The sequence below is a fragment of the Arachis stenosperma genome, chromosome 7, assembly GCF_014773155.1.
Source record: "Arachis stenosperma cultivar V10309 chromosome 7, arast.V10309.gnm1.PFL2, whole genome shotgun sequence".
In the NCBI taxonomy this organism is placed as follows: domain Eukaryota; kingdom Viridiplantae; phylum Streptophyta; class Magnoliopsida; order Fabales; family Fabaceae; genus Arachis; species Arachis stenosperma.
The window spans coordinates 79,279,930-79,298,576 of NC_080383.1; the positions used below are offsets into that span (position 1 = coordinate 79,279,930).

Here is an 18,647-nt window from a genome sequence, read left to right on the forward strand (position 1 = left end):
ATTTTTATGCTATATGTGTGTTTATGTTTTGTGTCTCTACCTCATGATCATTAGTATTGAGTAACTATGTCTTAAGGCTATAAATAATTCCATAAATCATTCACCTCTCTAAAATGAAAAATGTTTCTAATTCAAAAGAATAAGAAGTACATGAATTTCGAAATTATCCTTGAATTTAGTTTAATTATATTGATGTGGTGACAATACTTTTTGTTTACTGAATGAATGCTTGAACAGTGCATAATTTTGATCTTGTTGTTTATGAATGTTAAAATTGTTGGCTCTTGAAAGAATGATGAACAAAGAGAAATGCTATTGATAATCTGAAAAATCATGAAAATTGATTCTTGAAGCAAGAAAAAGCAGTGAAAAAGCAAAAGCTTGTGAAAAAAAAATGGCGAAAAAAAATTTAAAGAAAAAGCAAGCAGAAAAAGCCAATAGCCCTTAAAACCAAAAGGCAAGGGTAAAAAGGATCCAAGGCTTTGAGCATCAATGGATAGGAGGGCCCAAGCAAATAAAATCCAGGCCTAAGAGGCTAAATCAAGCTGTCCCTAACCATGTGCTTGTGGCATGCAGGTCCAAGTGAAAAGCTTGAGACTGAGTGGTTAAAGTCGTGATCCAAAGCAAAAAGAGTGTGCTTAAGAGCTCTGGACACCTCTAACTGGGGACTCTAGCAAAGCTGAGTCACAATCTGAAAAGGTTCACCCAGTCATGTGTCTATGGCATTTATGTATCCGGTGGTAATACTGGAAGACAAAGTGCTTAGGGCCACGGCCAAGACTCATAAAAGTAGTTGTGTTCAAGAATCAACAAACTTAACTAGGAGAATCAATAACACTATCTGAAATTCTAAGTTCCTATAGATGCCAATCATTCCAAACTTCAAAGGAAAAAGGTAAACTGTGGCATTTATGTTTTCATTAGATTTTATGCTAAATTCACATTTCTGAACTTTACTATGAGTTTGTGTGTTTTTCTGTGATTTCAGGTAATTTCTGGCTAAAATTGAGGGACCTGAGCAAAACTCTGAAAGAAGGCTGACAAAGGACTGCTGATGTTGTTGGATTCTGACCTCTCTGTACTCGAAATGGATTTTCTGGAGCTACAGAACTCCAAATGGCACGCTATAAACGGTGTTGGAAATTAGACATCCAGAGCTTTCCAGCAATATATAATAGTCCATACTTTGTTCGAGATTAGATGACGTAAACGGGTGCTCAACGCCAGTTCCATGCTGCATTCTAGAGTCAAACGCCAGAAACACGTCACGAACCAGAGTTGAACGCCCAAAACACGTTACAACTTGGCGTTCAACTCCAAGAGAAGCCTCAGCTCGTGGAAAGATCAAGGTCAGCCCAAGCACACACCAAATGGGCCCCGGAAGTGGATTTATGCATCAATTACTTACTTTTGTAAACCCTAGTAGCTAGTCTAGTATAAATAGGATAGTTTACTATTGTATTAGACATCTTTGGTCTCAGTTTTATTTTATTATTCATCTTAGGAGACTATTGATCATGTTTTGGGGGCTGGCCATTCGGCCATGCCTGAACCTTCATCACTTATGTATTTTTAACGGTGGAGTTTCTACACACCATAGATTAAGGGTGTGGAGCTCTGCTGTACCTCAAGTTTCAATGCAATTACTACTAGTTTCTATTCAATTCTGCTTGTTCTTATTCTAAGATATCCGTTGCACTTCAACATGATGAATGTGATGATCCATGACACTCATCATCATTCTCACCTATGAACGCGTGACTAACAACCACTTCCGTTCTACCTTAGACCGGGCGCATATCTCTTGGATTCCTTAATCAGAATCTTCGTGGTATAAGCTAGAGTTGATGGCGGCATTCATGGGAATCCGAAAAGTCTAACCTTGTCTGTGGTATTTCGAGTAGAATTCTGGGATTGAATGACTGTGACGAGCTTCAAACTCGCGATTGCTGGGCGTGATGACAAACGCAAAAGAACCAAGGGATTCTATTCTAACATGATCGAGAACCGACAGATGATTAGCCGTGTTGTGACAGAGCATTTGGACCATTTTCACTGAGAGGATGGGATGTAGCCATTGACAACGGTGATGCCCTACATACAGCTTGCCATAGAAAGGAGTGACAAAGATTGGATAAAAGCAGTAGGAAAGCAGAGATTCAGAAGGAACACAGCATCTCCATGCACCTATCTGAAATTCCCACCATTGAATTATATGAGTAACTATTTTCTATTTATTTATTATTATTATTCGAAAACTCCATAATCAATTATTATCCGCTTAACTGAGATTTACAAGGTGACCATAGCTTGCTTCATACCAACAATCTCTGTGGGATCGACCCTTACTCACGTAAGGTATTACTTGGACGACCCAGTATACTTGCTGGTTAGTTGTGCGGAGTTGTGACAAAGTGTGATTCATGTTTAAGAGCACCAAGTCTTTGGAGCCATTGCTGATGATCAAAATTTTGTCCATCAATTCTCAAGGGAATTTCATTAAATAAAGACTTTATAGCAGCAAGCTAGTTCATACTTCAAATAACATGTTATTATGCAGCATTTATTTTATTAGCTATTCATTAAATCAAGCAAATACCACCACTAACTTTCATTCAAACTTCTGCAACATTGGACATTCACTTTCTATTTCAAACATTTTCCTTTTATTCACGCAGCAGGGATACAAAACCAAATTCAAGCTAATGATGGATGACAAACATAATGCAATTCACTTGTAAGGAAACTACTCAGAATATGAAAGTGCATAACATAAAGCAATTGGAGGCATCTCATGTTGCAGGGATGCTGGTGCACGAAATTGTGATACACAATGGCACCAACAACTTGGTCACACAATTGTAATCTCAACTCTTCTTCACAACTTCGCACAACTAACCAGCAAGTGCACTGGGTCATCCAAGTAATAAACCTTACGTGAGTAAGGGTCGATTCCACAGAGATTGTCGGCTTGAAGCAAGCTATGGTCACCTTGTAAATCTCAGTCAGGCGGATTCAAATGGTTATGGAGTTTTAATAATTAAAAGATAAATAAACAAAAAATAAAGATAGAGATACTTATGTAAATCATTGGTGGGAATTTCAGATAAGCGTATGGAGATGCTTGATGAGCGGATAATTTATACGCTTTTTGGCATTGTTTTTAGGTAGTTTTTAGTAGGATCTAGCTACTTTTCGGGATGTTTTTATTGGTTTTTATGCAAAATTCACATTTCTGGACTTTACTATGAGTTTGTGTGTTTTTCTGTGATTTCAGGTATTTTCTGGCTGAAATTGAGGGACCTGAGCAAAAATCTGATTTAGGATGACAAAGGACTGCTGATGTTGTTGGATTCTGACCTTTCTGCACTCGAAATGGATTTTCTGGAGCTATAGAACTCCAAATGGTGCGCTCTTAATTGCGTTGGAAAGTAGACATCCAGGGATTTTCAGCAATATATAATAGTTCATACTTTATTCGAGTTTAGACGATGCAAACTGGCGTTCAACACCAGTTCCATGCTGCATTCTAGAGTAAAACGCCAGAAACACGTCACAAACCAGATTTAAACGCCAAACAGACGTTACAACTTGGCGTTTAACCCCAAAAGAAGCCTCTGCACGTATAAAGCTCAAGCTCAGCCCAAGCACACACCAAAGTGGGCTCCAAAAGTGGATTTCTGCACTAAGACTTATTTCTGTAAACCCTAGTAACTAGTTTAGTATAAATAGGACTTTTTACTACTGTATTTTCATCTTTGGACGTCTAGTATTTTGACCATTCGGTCTTTTGATCATTCAGGGGGGCTGGCCATTCGGCCATACCTGGACCATCACTTATGTAGTTTCAACGGTGGAGTTTCTACACACCATAGATTAAGGTGTGGAGCTCTGCTGTACCTCGAGAGTTAATGCAATTACTATTATTCTTCTATTCAATTCAACCTTATTCTTGTTCTATGATATCATTCGTACTTCAACCTGATGGATGTGATGATCCGTGACACTCATCATCATCCGTCCTTATGAACGTGTGCCTGACAACCACATCCGTTCTACCTTAGATTGAACGAATATCTATTGGATTCCTTAATCAGAATCTTTGTGGTATAAGCTAGAATTATTGGCTGCAATTCTTGAGAATCCGGAAAGTCTAAACTTTGTCTGTGGTATTCCGAGTAGAATTTAGGGATTGAATGACTGTGACAAGCTTCAAACTCGCGATTGTTGGGCGTAGTGCTAGACGCAAAAGAATCAATGGATTCTATTCCGACATGATCGAGGACCGACAGATGATTAGCCGTGCTGTGACAGAGCATTTGGACCATTTTCACTGAGAGGATGGGAAGTAGCCATTGACAACAGTGATGCCCTACATACAGCTTGCCATGAAAAGGAGTGAGAATGATTGAAGGAAGGTAGTAGGAAAGCAGAGATTCAGAAGAGACAAAAGCCTCTCCATACACTTATCTGAAATTCCCACCAATGATTTACATAAGTATCTGGTGGACGAAATTGTGATCCTCAAAGTTGGTCACTTTGTATTTGTATGAAATCAAAAATACCCCAAAGAGATCATGGTGTGATGAATTGGGATCTTAATGATCCCTGGTGTGATCATAACTCCGTTCAACTTAACCAGCAAGTGTAGTGGGTCATCCAAGTAATACCTTACGTGAGTAAGGGTCGATCCCACAGAGATTGTTGGTATGAAGCAAGCTATGGTCACCTTGTAAATCTCAGTTAGGCAGATTAAATTGGTTCCTGATAGGTTCAAAAATTAATAATAAACAGAAAATAAAATAGGATAGAAATACTTATGTAAATCGATAGTGAGAATTTCAGATAGGCATATGGGGATGCTGTGCTCCTCTTGAATCTCTACTTTCTTATTACGTTCATCCAATCCTTCTTACTCCTTTCCATGGCAAGCTGTATATAAGGCATCACTGTCGTCAATGGCTACTTTTCATCCTCTTGGGAAAATGGTCCTATGCGCTATCACTGCATGGCTAATCGTCTGGAGGCATCACCCTTGCTGATGGCTGCATCCCATCCTCTCAGTGAAAACGGTCCAAATGCTCTGTCACAGCACGGCTAATCATCTGTCGGTTCTCAATCAGGTTGGAATAGAATCCCTTGATTCTTTTGCATCTGTCACTAACGCCCAGCCTTCAGGAGTTTGAAGCTCGTCACAGTCATTCAATACCGGAATCCTACTCGGAATACCACAGACAAGGTTAGACTTTCCGGATTCCTAGGATCCTACTCGGAATACCACAGACAAGGTTAGATTTTCCGGATCGCCATGAATGCCGCCATCTATCTAGCTTATACCACGAAGATTCTGTTGGGGAATCTAAGAGATATGTGCCCGGCCTAAAGTAGAACGGAAGTGGTTGTCAGTAACGCGCGTTCATAGGTGAGAATGATGATGAGTGTCATGGATCATCACATTCATCAAGTTGAAGTGCAACGTATATCTTGGAATAAGAATAAAAGAGAATTGAATAGAAAGTAATGGTAATTGTATTAAAACTTGAGGTACAGCAGAGCTCCACACCCTTAATCTGTGGTTTGCAGAAACTCCACCCTTGAAAATACATAAGTAAAAGGTTCAGGCATGGCCGAATGGCCAGCCCTCTAAAATGTGATCAATAGCCTCTTAAGATGAAGAATAAAACAAAACTGAGACTAAAGATGAAACGTGGTCAAAAGATGATATCTAATTCAATAGTTAAATGTTCTATATATACTAGACTAGCTACTAGGGTTTACATGAGTAAGTAATTGATGCATAAATCCACTTCCGGGGCCCACTTGGTGTATGCTTGGGCTGAGCTTGATCCACGAGCTGAGGCTTTTCTTGGAGTTGAACGCCGAGTTATAGCGTGTTTCTGGCGTTCAACTCCGGGTTATGACGTGTTTCTGGCATTTAACTCCAGACAGCAGCATGTACTTGGCGTTGAGCGCCACTTTACGTCATCAATTCCCGAATAAAGTATGGACTATTATATATTGCTGGAAAGCTCTGGATGTCTACTTTTAAATGCCGTTGAGAGCGCGCCATTTGGAGTTTTGTAGCTCCAGAAAATTTATTTCGAGTGCAGGGAGGTCAGATTCCAACATCATCAGCAGTCCTTTTGTCAGCCTTCTTTCAGAGTTTTGCTCAAGTCCCTCAATTTCAGCCAGAAATTACCTGAAATCACAGAAAAACACACAAACTCATAGTAAAGTCCAGAAATGTGAATTTAACATAAAAACTAATGAAAACATCCCTAAAAGTAGCTTGAACTTACTAAAAACTACCTAAAAACAATGCCAAAAAGCGTATAAATTATCCGCTCATCAGTATCTCTATCTCTATTTTATGCTTTATTTATTCTTATTATTCAAAAACCATTATAACCATTTGAATCCACCTAACTGAGATTTACAAGATGACCATAGCTCGCTTCATACCAACAATCTCCGAGGGATCGACCCTTACTCATGTAAGGTATTACTTGGACGACCCAGTGCACTTGCTGGTTAGTTGTGCGAAGTTGTGACAAAGTGTGATTCACGTTTGAGAGCTCCAAGTCCATTGGTGGCATTGTTGATGATCACAATTTATGCACACCAAGTTTTTGGCGCCGTTGCTGGAGAATGTTCGAGTTTGAAGCCAGCGATTATTCAAGATTCCAGCAACAACACCAAGTTTATGGCGCCGTTGCCGAGAATTGTTTGAGTTTGGACAACTGACGGTTCATCTTGTTGCTCAGATTAGGTAATTTTCTTTTCAAAAAGTTTTCAAAAATCTTTCAAAAATTTTTATTTTATTTTTGTTTTTCCAAAAAAAGAAATTTTCGAAAAAAAAACCAAAAAATTAATAAAATCATAAAAACCAAAAATATTTTGTGTTTCTTGTTTGAGTCTAGTGTCAATTTTTAAGTTTGGTGTCAATTGCATGTTTTAAAAACTTTTGCATTTTTCGAAAATTCATGCATGTGTTCTTCATGATCAAGTTGTTTTAAAAACTTTTGCATTTTTCTTTTTGTTGTTTTCCATATGCATTTTTGCATTCATAGTGTCTGAGTATTGAAAGTTTCTAAGTTTGGTGTCTTGCATGTATTTCTTTTCTTGAAATTTTTCAAAAATAAGTCTTGATGTTTATCTTGATCTTCAAAGTGTTCTTGGTGTTCATCTTGACATTCATAGTGTTCTTGCATGCATCATGTGTTTTGATTCATAATTTTCATGTAGTGAGTTATTTTTGTGTTTTTCTCTCTCCTCATTAAAAATTCAAAAATAAAAAATATCTTTTCCCTCATTTACTCAAAAATTCAAAATCTTTGGGTGGACTTAGTCAAAAAATTTTAAAATTAGTTATTTTTTGTTAGTCAAGTCAAGATTTCAATTTTAAAAATCTTATCTTTTCAAAATCTTTTTCAAAAATCAAATCTTTTTCATTTTTCTTTTATAATTTTCAAAAATTTAAAAATATTTTTCAAAATCTTTTTCTTGATTTCAATACAAATTTTCGAAAACTTTGCTAACAATTAATGTGATTGATTAAAAAATTTGAAGTTTGTTACTTTCTTGTTAAGAAAGGTTCAATCTTTAAATTCTAGAATCATATCTTCTAGTTTCTTGTTAGTCAAGTAATCAATTTTAATTTTAAAAATAAAATCTTTTCTAAAATGTCTTTTTTTAATCATATCTTTTTAAAATATCTTTTTCAAATCATATCTTTTTCAAAATCAATTTCAAAATCTTTTCTAACTTCTTATCTTTTCAAAATTTATTTTCAAATCTTTTTCAACTAACTAATTGACTTTTTGTTTGTTTCTTATCTTTTTCAAAACCACCTTTTTCAAAATTCTTTTCAATTAACTAATTGTTTCAAATTTTAATTTTAATTTTATTTCTTTTTTTAATTTTTGAACATCACTAACCCTTTTTCAAAAACAATTTTCGAAAACTCTCTCTTTCTCATCTCATTCTATTTATTTATTTAATTACTAACACTCTTCTCTTCATCTAAAAATTCAAACTCTCTCTTCTCCTCTATGTTCGAATTTTTCTCATCATTCTTCTATTCTTTTCTTCTTCTACTCACATAAAGGAATCTCTATACTGTGACATAGAGGATTTCTCTTTCTTTTTTGTTTCTTCTTTTTCATATGAGCAGGAGCAAGGACAAGGACATTCTTGTTGAAGCAGATCCTGAACCTGAAAGGACTCTGAAGAAGAAGCAAAGAGAAGCTAAAGCACAACAATCCAGAGAAAACCTTACAGAGAGTCTCGAAAAAGAAGACATGGCCGAACCCAATAACAATGGTGGAGGATCAAGTTTCATAGACTTCCATCAAAAGATTCTTATCAGTTTTTAACTGAATTTTTGCAGATCTGTGATACTGTTAAGACTAATGGAGTAGATCCTGAAGTCTACAGGCTCATGCTTTTCCCTTTTGCTGTAAGAGACAGAGCTAGAACATGGTTGGACTCACAACCTAAAGATAGCCTGGACTCTTGGGATAAGCTGGTCACGGTCTTCTTGGCCAAGTTCTTTCCTCCTCAAAAGCTGAGCAAGCTTAGAGTGGATGTTCAGACCTTCAAGCAAAAAGATGGTGAATCCGTCTATGAAGCTTAGGAAAGATACAAGCAGTTGACCAAAAAGTGTTCTTCTGACATGCTTTTAGAGTGGACCATTTTGGATATATTCTATGATGGTCTATCTGAGTTCTCTAAGATGTCAATGGACCATTCTGCAAGTGGATCCATTCACCTAAAGAAAACACCTGCAGAAGCTCAAGAACTCATTGACATGGTTGCAAATAACCAATTCATGTACACCTCTGAGAGGAATCCTGTGAGTAATGGGACGCCTCAGAAGAGGAGAGTTCTTGAAATTGATGCTCTGAATGCCATATTGGCTCAGAACAAAATGTTGACTCAGCAAGTCAACATGATTTCTCAAAGTCTGAATGGATGGCAAAATACATCCAACAGTACTAAAGAGGCATCTTCTGAAGAAGAAACTTATGCTCCTGACAACCCTGCAATGGCAGAGGTGAATTACATGGGTGAACCTTATGGAAACACCTATAATTCCTCATGGAGAAATCATCCAAATTTCTCATGGAAGGATCAACAAAAGCCTCAACAAGGCTTTAATAATGGTGGAAGAAATAGGTTTAGCAATAGCAAGCCTTTTCCATCATCTTCTCAGCAACAGACAGAGAATTCTGAGCAGTGTCCCTCTAGCTTAGCAAACATAGTCTCTGATCTATCTAAGGCCACTTTAAGTTTCATGAGTGAAACAAGGTCCTCCATTAGAAACTTGGAGGCACAAGTGTGTCAGCTGAGTAAGAAAATCATTGAAACTCCTCCTAGTACTTAGCAATACAGAAGAAAATCCAAAAAGAGAGTGCAAGGCCATAACCTTGCTTGGTGTGGCCGAATGCACAAGGGAGGAGAAGGACGTGAATCCCAGTGAGGAAGACCTCTTGGGATGTCCTCTGAACAAAAAGGAGTTCCAAACTGAGGAACCTAAGAAATCTGAGGCTCACCTAGAGACCATAGAGATTCCATTGAACCTCCTTTTACCATTCATGAGCTCTGAGAACTATTCTTCATTTGAAGAGGATGAAGATGTAACTGAAGAGCAAGTTGCTCAATATCTAGGAGCCATCATGAAGTTGAATGCCAAGTTGTTTGGTAATGAAACTTGGGAAGGTGACCCTCCCTTGCTCCTTAGTGAACTAGATACATGGGTTCAGCAAACTCTACCTCAAAAGAAACAAGATCCTGGTAAATTCTTAATATCCTGTACCATAGGCACCATAACCTTTGAGAAGGCTCTATGTGACCTGGGGTCAGGTATAAATCTTATGCCACTCTCTGTAATAGAGAAACTAGGGATCTTTGAGGTACAGGCTGCCACATTCTCATTAGAGATGGCAGACAAATCAACAAGACAAGCTTATGGAATGGTAGAGGACGTGTTAGTGAAGGTTAAAGGCCTTTACATCCCTGTTGATTTCATAATCTTAGACACTAGGAAGGATGAGGATGAATACATCATCCTTGGAAGACCCTTCCTAGCCACAGCAGGAGCTGTGATTGATGTTGACAGAGGTGAACTAGTCCTTCAATTGAATGGGGACTACCTTGTGTTTAAAGCTCAAGGATATCCTTCTGTAAACATGGAGAGGAAGCATGAAAAGCTTCTCTCAATACAGAGTCAAACAAAGCCCCCACAGTCAAACTCTAAGTTTGGTGTTGGGAGGTCACAACCAAACTCTAAGTTTGGTGTTGAACCCCCATATTCAAACTCTAAGTTTGGTGTTGGGAGGTCCCAATAATGCTCTGAACATCTGTGAAGCTCCAAGAGATCTCACTGTCAAGCTATTGACATTAAAGAAGCACTTACTGGGAGGCAACTCAATTTTTATTTATCTATATTTCTATTGTTCTTTTATGTTTTGTTAGGTTTATGATCATGTGGAGTCACAAAACAATTGCAAAAATTAAAAACAGAATCAAAAACAGCAGAAGAAAAAGCACACCCTGGAGGAAGAGCTTACTGGCGTTTGAACGCTAATAAGGAGCATCTGTCTGGCGTTCAATGCAAAAACAGAGCATGAAGCTGGCGTTGAATGCCAGAAACAAGTAGCAGTCTGGCGTTTAAACGCCAGGAATGTACCCTGAGGAAAGTTGGTGTTGAACGCCAGAAACAAGCAGCAGTCTGGCGTTCAAACGCCAGGATTACACCCTAGGGAAAGCTGGCGTTAAACGCCAGAAAATACCTGAAATCACAAAAAAAAAACACAAACTCATAGTAAAGTCCAGAAATGTGAGTTTTGCTTAGAAATTAATAAAAATATACTAAAAATTAACTAAATCATACTAAAGACTATATAAAAACAATGCCAAAAAGCGTATAAATTATCCGCTCATCACAACACCAAACTTTATTTGTTGCTTGTCCCCAAGCAACTGAAAACAAAATAGGATAAAAAGAAGAGAATATACAATGAATCCCACAGTATCAATGAAACTTAGTTCTAATTAGATGAGCGGGGCTTGTAGCTTTTTGCTTCTGAACAGTTTTGGCATCTCACGTTTTCCTTTGAAATTCAGAATGATTGGCATCTATAGGAACTCAAAATTTTAGATAGTGTTATTGATTCTCCTAGTTCAATACGTTGATTCTTGAACACAGCTACTTTATGAGTCTTGGCCGTGGCCCTAAGCACTTTGTTTTCCAGTATTACCACCGGATACATAAATGCCATAGACACATAACTGGGTGAACCTTTTCAGATTGTGACTCAGCTTTGCTAAAGTCCCCAGTTGGAGGTGTCCAGAGCTCTTAAGCACACTCTTTTTGCTTTGGATCACGACTTTAACCACTCAGTCTCAAGCTTTTCACTTGGACCTTCATGCCACAAGCACATGGTTAGGGACAGCTTGATTTAGCCGCTTAGGCCTGGATTTTATTTCCTTGAGCCCTCTTATCCATTAATGCTCAAAGCATTGGATCCTTTTTACCCTTGCCTTTTAGTTTAAAGGGCTATTGGCTTTTTCTGCTTGCTTTTTCTTTCTCTTTCTCTTTTTCTTTTTTTTTTTGCCATTTTTTTTTCGCAAGCTTTCTTATTCACTACTTTTTCTTGCTTCAAGAATCAAGTTCATGATTTTTCAGATTATCAATAACATTTCTCTTTGTTCATCATTCTTTCAAGAGCCAACAACTTTAACATTCATAAACAACAAGATCAAAAATATGCACTGTTCAAGCATTCATTCAGAGAACAAAAAGTATTGCCACCACATCAAAATAATTAAACTAGTTTCAAGATAAAATTTGAAATCCAAGTACTTCTTGTTCTTTTGTAATTAAGCACATTTTTCATTTAAGAGAGGTGAAGGATTCATGGGCTTATTCATAGCTTTAAGGCATAGACACTAGACACTAATGATAATGTAGTGAAGACACAAACATAGATAGAACCTACAGCATAAAACCGAAAAACAGAAGAATAAATAGACAAGGAGATAAAGGAATGAGTCCACCTTCGTGAGGGTGGCATCTTCCTCCTCTTGAAGAACCAATGGTGCTCTTGAGCTCCTCTATGTCTCTTCTTTGCCTTTGTTGCTCCTCTCGCATAGCTCTTTGATCTTCTCTAATCTCATGGAGAATGATGGAGTGCTCTTGGTGTTCCACCCTTAATTGGTCCATGTTGTAACTCAAGCTTTTCAAAGAAGTGTTGAGTTGCTCCCAATAATTGTGTGGAGGAAATTGCATCCCTTGAGGCATCTCAGGGATTTCTTGATGAAGGACTTCCTCATGCTCTTGTTGAGTGCCATGAATGGGCTCTCTAGTTTGCTCCATCCTCTTCTTAGTGATGGGCTTGTCCTCTTCAATGAGGATGTCTCCCTCTATGACAATCCCAGCTGAATAGCAAAGGTGACATATGAGATGAGGAAAGGCTAATCTTGCCAAAGGTGAGGACTTGTCAGCCACCTTGTAGAGTTCTAGAGGTATGATTTCATGAACTTCTACTTCCTCTCCAATTATGATACTATGGATCATGATGGCCTGATCCACAATTACCTCAGATCGGTTGCTAGTGGGAATGATAGAGCATTGGATGAACTCCAACCATCCTCTAGCCACAGGCTTAAGGTCTGGTCTTCTCAATTGAACCGGATTTCCTCTTCAGTCTCTTTTCTATTGAGCTCCTTCCACATATATGTCAATGAGAACTTGGTCCAACCTTTGATCAAAGTTGACCCTTCTAGTGTAGGGGCGTGCGTTTTCTTCTATCATTGGCAAGTTGAACGCTAGCCTCACATTTTCTGGACTAAAATCTAAGTATTTCTCCCGAAGCATTGTAAGCCAATTCTTTGGGTTTAGGTTCATACTTTGATCATGGTTTCTAGTGATCCATGCGTTTTCATATAACTCTTGAACCATTAAGATTCTGACTTGTTGAATGGAGTTGGCAAGAACTTCCCAATCTCTTCTTCGGATCTCTTGTCAGATCTCCGGATATTCGCCCTTTTTGAGCCTAAAAGGAACCTCAGGGATCACCTTTTTCTTGGGAGAGTGGCCGAATGGTTTGGGTGGGTTTGGGAGGGAAATGGTTTTGAATTTTGAAGGTGGATGGGGTTTTTGGGGGAAGACTTAAGGAAGTGATTGGTGAAGGGTATTTGGAGAAGAGATTTGGAGGTAATTGGTGAAGGGTATTTGGGAAAGAGTGTTGTAGAAAGGTGTGAAGAAGAAAGAGAGTGAGTTGAGGTTGGTGGGGATCCCGTGGGATCCACAGATCCTGAGGGGTCAAGGAATTCTTCATCCCTGCTCTAATTGGGTGTTTAAAACTCCTTAGAGTGCAATCCTGGCATTTAAACGCCAGTCTGCTGCCCTGTTCTGGCATTTAAACGCCAGCTTTCCTTCCTGTTCTGGCGTCTAAACGCCAGTTTGTTACCCTATTCTAGCGTTTAAACGCCAGTCTGGTGCCCTATTCTAGCGTTTAAACGCCCAGAAAGGGACCAGATTGGGCGTTTAAATGCCCATTTTGCTACCCTTACTGGCGCTTAAACGCCAGTAAGTTCTTCCTCTAGGGTGTGTTGTTTTCAATGCTGTTTTTGATTTTTTTTTCTTTATTTTTGTAATTGTCTTTGTGACTTCACATGATCATCAACCTAAAAGAAAACAAAATAATATAGATAAAATTAAAATAAAATTGGGTTGCCTCCCAATAAGCATTTCTTTAATGTCAATAGCTTGACAGTGAGCTCTCATGGAGCTTCACAGATGATCAGAGTATGGTTGAGATCTCTCAACACCAAACTTAGAGTTTGGCTGTAGCCTCCCAATACCAAACTTAGAGTTTGAATGTGGGGGCTCTGTTTGACTCTGTATTGGGAGAAACTCTTCATGCTTACTCTCCATGGTTACAGATGGAGAACCTTGAGTCTTTACTACAAGGCATTCTTCATTCACATGAAGGATCAACTCTCCTCTGTCAACATCAATCACAGCTTTTGCTGTGGCTAGGAAGGGTCTTCCAAGGATGATGGATTCATCCTCATCCCTCCTAGTGTCTAGGATTATGAAATCAGCAGGGAAGTAAAGGCCTTCAACCTTTACTAGCACGTCCTCTACTAGTCCATAAGCCTTTTTCATAGATTTATCTACCCTCTCTAATGAGAATTTGGTAACCTGTACGTCATAGATTCCCAGTTTCTCCATTACAGAGAGTGGCATCATGTTTATCCCTGACCCTAGGTCACACAGAGCTTTTTCAAAGGTCATGGTGCCTATGGTACAGGGTGTTAAGAATTTACCAGGATCCTGTTTCTTTTGAGGTAAATTTTGCTGAACCAATGTATTCAGTTCATTAGTGAGCAAGGGAGGCTCTTCCTCCCAAGTCTCATTACCAAATAGCTTGGCATTCACCTTCATGATTGCTCCTAAATATTAGGCAACTTACCCTTTAATAATGTCTTCATCCTCTTTAGAAGATGAATAGTTATCAGAGCTCATGAATGGTAAAAGAAGGTCCAAGGGAATCTCTATGGTCTCTGTATGAGCCTCAGATTTCTTTGGTTCCTCATTAGGGTATTTCTTACTGACCATTGGACGTTCCCTGAGGTCTTCCTCATTGGGATTCACGTCTTCCTCCTCCTCTAAGGTTTCGGCCATGTTGATTATATCAATGGCCTTGCACTCTCCTTTGGGATTCTCTTCTGTATTGCTTGGGAGAGTGCTAGGAGGAGTTTCAGTAACCCTTTTACTCAGCTGGCCCACTTGTGCCTCCAAATTTCTAATGGAGGGTCTTATTTCAGTCATGAAACTAAGAGTGGCCTTAGATAGATCAGAGACTATGTTTGCTAAGCTAGAAAGATTATACTCAGAATGCTCTGTCTGTTGCTAAGATGGTGATGGGAAAGGTTTGCTATTGCTAAACCTGTTTCTTCCACCATTGTTATTATTGAAGCTTTGCTTCTGTTGATCTTTCCATGAAAAGTTTGGATGATTTTTCCATGAAAGATTATAGGTGTTGCCAAAGGCTTCACCCATGTAATTCACCACTGACATTACAGGGTTCTCAGGATCATAAGCTTCTTCTTCAAAAGATGCTTCTTTAGTACTGTTGGATGCATTTTACAATCCATTCAGACTCTGAGAGATCATATTGACTTGTTGGGTCAATATTTTATTCTGAGCCAGTATGGCATTCAGAGCGTCAATTTCAATAACTCCTCTTTTTTGAGGCATCCCATTACTCACAGGATTCCTCTCAGAGGTATACATGAACTGGTTATTTGCAACCATTTCAATAAGTTCCTGAGCTTCTGCATGCGTTTTCTTTAGGTGAATAGATCCACCTATAGAATGGTCCAGTGGCATCTTGGAAAATTCAGACAGACCATCATAGAATATATCTAATATGGTCCATTCTGAAAGCATGTCAAAAGGATACTTTTTGGTCAGTTTCTTGTATCTTTCCCAAGCTTCATAGAGGGACTCACCATCTTTTTGTCTAAAGTCTGAACATCCACTCTAAGCTTGCTCAGCTTTTGAGGAGGAAAGAACTTGGCTAAGAAAGCCGTGACCAACTTATCCCAAGAGTCCAGGCTATCTCTAAGTTGTGAGTCCAACCATGTTCTAGCTCTGTCTCTTACAGCAAAAGGGAAAAGCATAAGCTTGTAGACTTTAGGATCAACTCTATTGGTCTTAACAGTATCACAGATCTGCAAGAACTCAGTTAAGACCTGATAAGGGTCTTCTGATGGAAGCCCATGAAACCTGCAATTCTGTTGTAGTAGAGAAACTAATTGAGGCTTTAGCTCAAAATTGTTTGCTCCTATGGCAGGGATTGAGATGCTTCTTCCATAGAAGTTGGAAGTTGGTGTAGTAAAATCACCAAGCATCTTCCTTGCATTGTTGTTTGGTTCGGCCATAATTGTTTCTTTTGCTGCTTCCTTTTCAAAAATTTCAGTGAAGTCCTCTTCAGAGTTTTGTGCTTTAGCTGCTTTTAACTTCCTCTTTAGAGTCTTTTCAGGTTCAGGATCAGCTTCAACAAGTATGCTTTTATCTTTGTTCCTGCTCATATAAAAGAGAAGAAAACAAAAAAATATAGAATCCTCTATGTCACAGTATAGAGATTCTTTGAAGTGTCAGAAGAAAACAAGAATGGAAGGATGAGGTAGGTAAGAAAGAATTCGAACACTCAAAGAGAGATGGAGTTCGAATTGACAATGGAGGAAGAATCTTAGTGTTTAAATAGAAAAAGATGAGAGAGGGGAAGAAATTTTCAAAAATTAAGATTTTAAAATAATTAGTTAATTAAAAGGGATTTAAAAAACAAGTTAATATTTTTCGAAAATTAAGAGTGAAAAGGTGGTTTTGAAAAAGATAAGAAATAAATTTGAAAAAGATAAGAAGTTAGAGCAAGATTTTGAAATCAAGGATTTTTAAAAATAAGATATAATTTAAAAAAGATATTTTTGAAAAACAAATTAAAAAGATTTGATTTTTAAAATTAATGACTTGATTAACAAGAAACTAAAAGATATGATTCTAAATTTCAAATATGGAATCTCTCTTAACAAGAAAGTAACAAACTTGAAATTTTTGAATCAAGATTTTTGAAAATTTGAGGTAAAGATTTGATTTTTGAAAAAGATATGTTTGAAAAGATATGATTTTGAAAAAGATATGATTGAAAATATTTGATTTGAAAAAGATTTGATTTTTATAAAAAACTATGAAGATTTGAAAAAGATTTGATTTGAAAACAAAATTCCTCTCCTTGTGTCATCCTGGCGTTAAACGCCCAGGAGTTACATGTTTTGGGCGTTTAACGCCCAATTGCTGCATGGTTTGGGCTTTTAAATGCCCAGCCAAGTACCCTGGCTGGCGTTTAAACGCCAGTTTTCCTTCTTCACTAGGCGTTTTGAATGCCTAGCTTTTTCTCTGTAATTCTTCTGCTTTATGTTCTTGGATCTTCATTTTGCTAAATCCTTTATTCAAGAAGATATGTTTTCAATTTTGAAAAACAACAAAATGAGTCGAGACATATAATTCTTGGATAAAAACACAAGATATATGCAAGAACATTATGAACGTCAAGATGAACACAAAGAACAATCTTAAAGATCAAGATGAACATCAAGAACTCAATTTTCTTAATGAAAGAAAACATGGAGGACACCAAACTTAGAACTTTCTCATGTTTGGGCCATATGAATGCAAGAATGCATATGTAGAACATCATGCAGTGCAAATCAATAAATCATGAAGATCAAACAAGGCAATTCATCAAGAACGACTTGAAGATCATAAAGAACACAATGCATGTGTTTCGAAAATTGCAAGACAATTAAAATCATGCAATTGACACCAAACTTAAAATTTGGCACTAGATTCAAACAAGAACCATGAAATATTTTTGAGTTTTTATGATTTTATGATTTTTTTTGTATTTTTCGAAAATAATTTTGGAGAAACGAAAAAGAAGAAAAATTTTTGAAAGAAAATTTTTTTTGAAAACTTTTTGAAAATAAAATAATGGTTAACATAAGAAGAAAATTACCTAATCTAAGCAACAAGATGAACCGTCAGTTGTCCAAACTCGAACAATCTCCGGCAACGGCACCAAAAACTTGGTGCATGAAATTATGATACACAATGGCGCCAACAACTTGGTCGCACAATTGTAATCTCAACTCTTCTTCACAACTTCGCACAACTAACCAGCAAGTGCACTGGGTCGTCCAAGTAATAAACCTTACGTGAGTAAGGGTCGATCCCACGGAGATTGTCAGCTTGAAGTAAGCTATGGTCACCTTGTAAATATCAGTCAGGCGGATTCAAATGGTTATGGAGTTTTAATAATTAAAAGATAAATAAACAGAAAATAAAGATAGAGATATTTATGTAAATCATTGGTGGGAATTTCAGATAAGCGTATGGAGATGCTTCATCCCTCTTGAATCTCTACTTTCCTACTGCCTTCATCCAATCCTTCATACTCCTTTCCATGGCAAGCTGTATGTTGGACATCACCGTTGTCAATGGCTACTTCCCCTCCTCTCAGTGAAAATTGTCCAAATGCGCTGTCACCACATGGCTAATCATCTGTCGGTTCTCGATCATGTTGAAATAGAATCCAGTGATCCTTTTACGTCTGTCACTATGCCTAACACTCACGAGTTTGAAGCTCGTCACAGTCATCCCTTCCCAGATCCTACTTGGAATACCACAGACAAGGTTTAGACTTTCCGGATCTCAGGAATGGCCATCAATAATTCTAGCTTATACCACAAAGAGTCCGATCTTTTGGAAACTGAGGCTAAGAGATATACGCTCGATCTAAGGTAGAATGGAAGTGGTTGTCAAACACGCGTTCATAGGTTGAGAATAGTGATGAGTGTCACGGATAATCATATTCATCATGTTGAAGTGCAAGCGAATATCTTAGAATAGGAATAAGCTTGAATTGAATAGAAAACAGTAGTACTTGCATTATTACTTGAGGAACAGTAGAGCTCCACACCTTAATCTATGGTGTGTAGAAACTCCACCGTTGAAAATACATAAGAACAAGGTCTAGGCATGGCTGAATGGCCAGCCTCCCCAATTGGCATAT

The 18,647-nt window shown here is 37.9% G+C and overlaps 1 non-coding gene across 1 annotated transcript; it reads left to right on the forward strand.

Annotated features, from left to right (window-relative positions):
- Positions 1–15,457: 15,457 nt before the first annotated feature.
- On the forward strand, positions 15,458–15,564 carry LOC130942785 (small nucleolar RNA R71). The gene has a single exon (XR_009071336.1). It is a non-coding gene; the product is annotated as a small nucleolar RNA R71 (small nucleolar RNA).
- The last annotated feature ends 3,083 nt before the right edge of the window (positions 15,565–18,647 follow it).